Source organism: Mustela nivalis, assembly GCF_964662115.1.
Source record: "Mustela nivalis genome assembly, chromosome: X".
NCBI classification, from domain to species: domain Eukaryota; kingdom Metazoa; phylum Chordata; class Mammalia; order Carnivora; family Mustelidae; genus Mustela; species Mustela nivalis.
Window position 1 is genome coordinate 71443661 of NC_139040.1, and position 8271 is coordinate 71451931.

The following is an 8271-nucleotide window of genomic DNA, read 5'->3' on the forward strand; positions in this document are numbered from 1 at the left end:
TTTTAGGTCTTCCTTTTAAGTCTAAAACAGTTGAGTTCATTGTGTATGATGTAAGATAATAGTCTAGTTTCATTCTTTTGCCTGAGGCTGTCTAGTTTCTCCAACAACATTTACTGAAGAGATTATACTTTCCCCATTGTATATACATAGATTTTTTTGTCATGAAATTCAAGTGAGTTTATTTCGGAACTTTCTATTTCCTCCATTGATTTTTGTGTCTGTTTCTTGACAATACCATACTGTTTTAGTTACTATACCCTGTAATACAGTTTTAAATAAAGAATGTGATGCCTCCAGTTTTGTTCTTCTTTCTCAACATTGTTTTGGGTATTCGTGATGTTTATCAGATACATGCAAATTTTAAGATTGTATGCTATTTCTGTGTAAAAATGTCATTGAAATTTTGATAAGGGACAGTAGATGGAACCTAGACTCAAATGGTCCAAAATACGGGATACAACAGCTGGACAGCCTCACAGAACTTTGGAATGTAAGGAGGAGGGCAATAGCTGTGGCAGAAGTACTGGGCAAGCAGAAGATGGCCAAGGAAAGGTCCCTTAAAAAGTCCTTTCAAGACAGTATTGAAGACATAAAGAAATGGATGAAAGAGAATAGGAATAAAAATTTTCCAGAGATGGCAAACGTAAGTCTTTTGTGACTGCACCATGCCAAATAGTCTCTAACACTTCTAGACTGCAAAAACAAAACAAAACAAAACAAACTACCAAGATAACAACAGAATGTTAATTTTAACTTTGGAAAATGAAAAATCCAAATTGAGAGTAGCCCAAGATATCATCCTCCAACTGAGGAAAGAATGTTACTACCTCACATGTCAGCTACATGCATTGAAAGAAAAACTTCACACCAAACAGAAGAAACTGTTCAAAACTAGGAAATATGTCCCTCTGGAATGGACTCCAATAGTGACAATAACTCGGGGCATTTATTTGTAAGGATATACCACAAGTTCCTCTTTAGGAAGCTCAATTTCCAGGACAAAGAGAATCATTCCAAATAAAAGAGCAAATACCTATTTTTCAAGATAGACTGGGATTTGATTTAGATTCAGATGAAGATAAATCTGCTGATAATGTCTTACCTAGATCTATATCTGTTTATCAAAGTTTAAAGAAACATTTTAACAATCTATGTCAGTTCAATACCTTGGATGATTTTAAAATCAGTCATTTCTTTTTTTTTTTTTAATTTTTTTCACTTGTTTATTTTACAGAGATCCCAAGTAGGCAGAGAGGCAGGCAGAGAGAGAGGAAGGGAAGCAGGCTCCTTACCAAGTAGAGAGCCCGACTTGGGGCTTGATCCCAGGACCCTGGGATCATGACCCGAGCTGAAATCAGAGTCTTTAACTCACTGAGCCATCCAGGTGCCCCTAAAATCAATCATTTCTCAGTGCAGCCTTTTGAATCTGAAATAATTAGATGTCTAGACCCACTAGTAAACATGAACATACCTGAAAACATAGAACAAAGTGTTTGTCAATTAAGTAAGGATCAAATTAACTTATCACCAATGTTGACTGACTCAGGAAGACCTATTAAAACAAAATAAAACATTTTAGAATATAAGTTTGAACAAACTAAAAGTAAGCATAGAGGTGCAGAGGAATAAAAGGAGACTGGCAAAGCTAATAGAGAAAATAAAAATCTGTATCAAAGTATAGTGGAGCAAATGTAAAAATTAAAAACTGTTTCAAAAAAAAGCTGGATGAATCTGTCACTTCCTGTGATGCTTACAATTTTAATTTGAAAGATGTTATTCATCTCACTCCTTTCTGACAAAAAAAATTGAGCAATGATTCTAACAGAGAAGAAAACAACAATGAATTTGAAGTGAGTATCTGTGAATCAATTGTTTCAGGAGATTATTCCGATGACCTCTATTTGCCCAGTTGCAAGTTCAGTCTTGAATCAGATAGGAGTACAGTTGCCACATCTCAGCCTAAAAATGCACTAAAATATAGGGATGAAAAAGAGATGGAAGATTCTAAGCCTATAATAAACTCCTATCTGTGCACTACCTAAAACTCACAGCTCACCTCATTTTAGCCTGAAGGATATCACCAATGTCTCCTGGCATCTTATAGTGAAAATCAGAAAATTGCTCTTTCTCCAAAAAAGAAATCAGTAGTGTCTCTGTCTAAGTGCAGGTGGGCAGTCAGTATGAATTATAAGGAATCCATACTCACTCAAAACTTACAGATTTGTGTTTCTTTAATTCTCTGATTGTAACAGAAAACAGATTCCAGATGCTATTCTAAAAATAAAAATATATGAAGCAAATACAGTGAAGTGTTTGTTGGATGCTATTTAAATTCGTCCTACTATAGCTCCTATCTCTCCAAGAGAGAATCTCTAAGATAGTACACAATAGGGTTGGACTGTAGTCATGGAATATTCTTTGAACTGTAGATCACAAAAATTTCTTCAAAACTATACTTCAAATGTGATACTTTTTTTTTCATACCATTAATAAATTTCATTTATTTTTTCCTTTAAATATAAATAACAGGACCTAAACCCTATTTCTTAAACTGCCCCAAAACTCTTAATTTTACTCAGAATGTATCTTCTGCAAAAAATTTTTAGAAATTAATAACCAAATTAAGATGTTTTAATTACAAGATTTTGGTGTCTTTATTTCTTCCATAAGTGGAAAAATGCTAGAATGAATGTTTTTTGGATACAGGCCAAGGATTTTTGAAACTCTTTTTATAATATTGGAATAAATAAATCCTTGACATGTACAGTAGGGTATACCTTAAGTTGTTTGTGAATCCTTTATACCACTGTTCTATTTAAAATTTCAAATAAAATGTGAGATAATTATTAAAGAATTAATGGTTTCTTAGGCTCAGGGAATAGGTAAGTGAATACCAAGCTCCATGTGTACATTGTTTAGTGATACTTCAGCAAAATCACAAATTGTTACACCTTGGACTTTCAGGATAGCTCCCTAATTAGTGGTTACCATGCTGGGGTCAATGCAGATATAGAACATTTCCCTCACCACAGAAATCTTTCTATTGGGTGATTACAAATTAGGTGTCTTTGTACTTTTAATATTTCTGTATTCTTGCTGCAGCATTTATCTATAGACTGTTAAGAATTGTTTTATATTTTAACAATTTACATGAATATTATATTATAATTTTTTCTTGCAACAGACTTTTAATTAACCATTGTTTGAGATTTATCCATGTTGGCAGATGTAGATTATTTTCATCATTGTACAGTATTTTATTATATAAATAACTTGGACTTATTCTTTTGAGAGATAAATAAAAGAAATTTTTTTAGGGATTACACTGAATGTGTTAATTACTTTTGGTGGTATGGAAATTTTAACAATATTAATTTTTCCAATCCTCAAACATGGAATAGCTTCCTATTCATTTGTGTCTTTTATTTCTTTCATTAATGTCTTGTTTTCAATATGCAGGTCTTTTACCACCTTCATTGAATTTATTTTTAGGTTCATTCTTGTTTATGCAATTATAAATGAGATTGTTTTATCAATTTCTCTTTTGGTAGCTCATTATTAGATGTTTGCATATTTGTTTTCTACCCTAAAACTTCATTAAATTCAATTACTAATTGAAACAGTTCTTTTAATTTTTTGTGGAGTCTTTTTAGAGTCTTTAGAGAAACATTTTTACACAAAAATCTATTGGCTATAGCAAAAGCAGTTCTAGAGTGAAGTTCATAGTGATATAGGTCTAACTTTAGATACAAGAAAAATGTGCAATGAGTTATCTAGCTCTAGACCAAAGGGAACTAGAAAAAAGAACAAAGAAAACATAAAGTTAGTAGAAGGAAGAAAACAACAAAGATGGGTTGGGTTAAATAGGTGATGAAATTTAGGAGTGCACCTGTGAGCACTAGATGATATATGTAATTTTTGAACCACTATATTGTATATGTGAAACTAATATAACATTGCATGTTAACTCACTGGAATTAAAATTAAAACTTTAAAAATTAAACAGGAGTATAGCTAAAAAATTTATAAGTGTTAAATTCTCTTGTTGGATTAATACCTTTATCATTATATGATATCCGTCTTTGTCTTTAATTCCAGTCTTTTGTTGACTTTGTCCTATGTAATTATTGATACTCCAGCTTCCTTTTGATTTCCAGTTGCATAAAGTTTTCTTTCATCCCTTATCTGTTCAGTCTGTGTGCCTTATACCTTGAAGTGAGTCTCTTGCAGACAACATATAAATGGAATTTGTTTGTTTGGTTGTTTGTTTGTTTTTTTAAAGACTTTACTTATTTATTTGTTCGTTTATTTATTTATTTATTTATTTATTCATTCATTCATTTATTTATTTATTAAGAGGCCATGTGAGTGGAAAGAAACAGAGGGAGAGGGACAGGCAGACTCTGTGCTGAGTGTGGAACCCAATACCAGGCTCCATTCCATGACTCTGAGATCATAACTTGAGTCATAGCTTAAATGACTGAATCAAGACTCAGATCTTACCTGACTGGATCACTCAGGTGCCTGTTTTGTTTTTTAATCAATCCAGCAATTCTATGTCATTTGATGGATGGATTTAATCCATTTACATTAAGAGTTATTAGTGAGAGGCATGTACTTATTACTATTCTGTTACTTGTTTTCTGGTTTTTTTTCTTGTTTATGCCAATTTCTTTTTTCCTCTCTTCCTCTCTTCCTTTGTGATGTGATGACATTGTTTAGTTTTATTTTTATATTCCTTTCTCATTATCTTTTGTGTAACTACTATATGTTTTGCTTTGAGTTTACCAAGAGGCTCATGTATAACACCATATATATATGAGTAGATATTAAGTTGACAGCAACTAAAATTTAAGTGCATTTAACATGCCACATTTTAAATTTTTCTCTTGTGTTTTAGGTTTCTGTTGTCACCTTTTACATTTTTGTGTGTGTATTCTTTAATTACTATAGTTATACTTATCTTTATTACTTTTGTCTTTTTACTTTCATAAGGCTTTATAAGTGATTAATCCACTATTCTTAATATATGTTTTTCCTGTATCAGTAAGATTTATATTTTTATAGATTTTCTTTCTACTATTTAATGCTTTTTCTTTTCAGCTTAAAGAAGTCCCTTTAACATTTATTTTAAGTCTTGATTAATGGTGATAAGCACCTTTAGCTTTTGCTTGTCTGAGAAATTCTCTCTCAATTATGAATGATAGCTTCACTAGATGGAGTAATCTGTGATGGAATTTTTTTTTCCTTTCAACACTTTGAATTTATCATGTTCCTCTTTTCTGGTCCATTTCTGCTGAAAAATCTGCTGAAATTCTTATGAGGGTTCCCTTGTGTGTAACAAATTGTTTTCTTCTTTCTACATTTGAGACTTACTTTTCAATATTCGAGATTTTAATTATAATGTGACATCAGGTGGATGAGTTTGAATTTATGTCACTTAGAAATCTCTGAAATTCCTGGATCTGGACTTTTCTTTTTTTTTCCTTTCCCAGGACAGAGAACTTTTCAGTCATTATTTCTTCAAATTAAATTTTTTCCCTTTCTTTCTCTCTTCTTTTGTGACTGCTATAATGCAAATATTGATCTACTTGATGTTGGCCCATAGGTCCCTTAAAGTATCTTCACTTTTTACATTGTTTTCTTACAGCTTCTCTGTTTAGGTGAGTTCCACGGTCCTGTCTTCTAGCTCACTGATCTTTTATTTTGTTTTATCTAGTCTGCTGTTGAACTCCAGTGTATATTTCAGTTCAGTTATTGTAGTCTCCGGTTCTGTGACTTCTGTTTGGTACTTTTTAATATTTTCTATCTCTTTGTTAAAGTTTTTACTACACTTACCCCTTTTCTTGTATTTTGGTGGGCATTTTTGTGACCATTAATTTGAACTCTTTGTAAGCTAAATTACTTATCTCTGTTTCATTATGATTTTTCCTCAGGTTTTTTTTCATGCTTTTTCATCTGGAACACATTCCTCTATTTCTTTATTTTTGTCTCTGTATTTTTTTTTCCTGTATGTTAGGTGAAACATCTACCTCTCCAACTTCGTGTGCAAGTTATGAAGCTTGTCACTTAACACTGTTCTAACTTTTGGTTGTCTATAACACCTTTTTGTTTATGTAAGAAGCCTGATTTATTCTTCATAGGTTCCAGGTATTGAGGGTAGGCCAAGACCTCTCAGTGATCAAGTGATCTCAGTCAGCTCCTAGTTGAGAATGACTGAGAGCCATCATGCTGCAGTTTATAAAGTATGCAAATATTTAATATCCTCTGGGTGAACTGTAGCCACAGACCCTACTGCTCTTTAGACCAGGTAATCTACAGCTGTCTCCTAGGCAAGAGTTACATAATTTGAGGCTGCATTTGAATGTATATGCTCCTTTCTTGAAGATACTGGTGAGCTGTATTGAGGCCTATATAGAATCCCAAATTTTGCCACAGTCCACATTCCTGGAGAGCACCTAACATAGTCTCTATATGTGTGGTGAACCTAAAGCCTACTCCTCAGACTACAGGATAAATAAATGGGTATTTTTAATAGGAAGACTATAAATATGTCTTTGTTTGCTTTCTTTGTCATTACCTGGGAGTGGTAGACTGGTAAGAATTATTTCTGCAATTGTCACATTCTCAAGGGGCTCACATATGCAAGCCATCTTGGCTACCAGAGCTAAGTGATAAAACAGAGTCCACTCTGTGATCTGCATTTTCCTGCTGGCTCTGGTAAGTTTATTGGAGAGTTCAAGGGCAAGTCATGCCTACTGGTTTTATCGAGGCCTTAAGAGAGTTCATGTATATCCACCAATTTTGGGAGGGCAGGGGGAGAACATAGGAACCATGTGCACCTTCCATTTTTGGAAGGGCACCTTGAGAGTACACAAACCTTAAGGGTCTGCTGACATTGACAGGGCAGCTGGAGAGCACAGGGGTAAATCATGCCCACCAGCATTAGCAGGGCAGAGGGAGAATGCAAGAACTGTGATAATTTGATTTTTATCTTTCATTTTATTAATATCTATCACATTTATTAATTGGTGTATGTTGAGCCATCCTCTCTTCCCATGTATGAATCCCATTTGATCAACATGTATGATACTTGTGCTGTAGAATTCAGTTTCCTGGTATTTTGTTGGCAATCATTGCATCTATATCATCAGGTATATTATCATATAGATTTTTCCCCTGTATTGTCTTTTTAAAAAGATTTTATGTATTCATTTGAGAGAGAGAAAGCGCACAAGCAGGGGCTCAGGGAGAGGGAGAAGCAGACTCCTCTACTGATGAGGAAGCCCAACGTGAGGCTCAATCCCAGGACCCTGGCATCATTACCTGAGCTGAAGGAAGACACTTAACCAACTAACCCACCCAGGCACCCCTCCTTGTACTTTCTTATATGACTTTGGTATCAGGGTAGTACTGGCCTCAAAAAATAAGTTTAGAGATATTCTCTTCTCTTCATTATTTTGAAAGCATGTAAGAAGAATTAACATTACCTTCTTTGTAATAGATCAATTAACCATATAATCATGAATTTATTTCTGGGCTCTTCATTTTGTTCTATTAATCTATGTGTCTATTTTTGGTCCTGTGCCATGCTTTTCTTTTAAATTTAATTTTTTCAGTGCTCCAAGATTCATTGTTTATGTACCACACCCAGTGTTCCATGCAATCTGTGTCCTTAATACCCACTACCAGGTCTCCCAACCCTCCACCTCCCTCCCCTCCAAAACCATCAGTTTGTTTCTCAGAGTCCACAGTATCTCATGGTTCATCTCCCCCTCCAATTTCCCCCAACTCACTTCTCCTCTCCTTCACTCAGTGTCCTCCATGTTATTCCTTATGCTCCACAAGTAAATGAAACCATATGATGATTGACTCCCTCTGCTTGACTTACTTCACTCAGCATACTCTCCTCCAGTCCTGTTCATGTTGATACAAAAGTTGGGTATTTGTCCTTTCTTTAAAAAAAAATTAATTCCAGTATTTAATTTAATTCCAGTAAATTTAATTCCACTATAATTGCAGACAGTGTCATATTAGTTTCAGGAGTACAACATATTGATTCAGCAATTCTATACCTTACTCAGTGCTCATCATGACAAGTGTACTCTTAATCTTCTTTACCTATTTCACCCATCCTCCCAACCCACTTTCACTTAGTAGCCATCAGTTTGTTCTAAATAATTACGAGTCTGTTTTTTGGTTTGTCTCTTACTTTGTTCATTTGTTTTGTTTTTAAATTATGCGTATGAGTGAAATCATATGATATTTGTC

At 33.8% G+C, this 8271-nt stretch overlaps 1 pseudogene across 1 annotated transcript; it reads left to right on the forward strand.

Moving 5' to 3' along the window:
* The first annotated feature begins 538 nt into the window (after window positions 1–538).
* LOC309855906 (shugoshin 1 pseudogene) lies at window positions 539–1209 on the forward strand (annotated as a pseudogene). Its single transcript has one exon. The product of its transcript is annotated as a shugoshin 1 pseudogene (transcript).
* Window positions 1210–8271: the final 7062 nt, after the last annotated feature.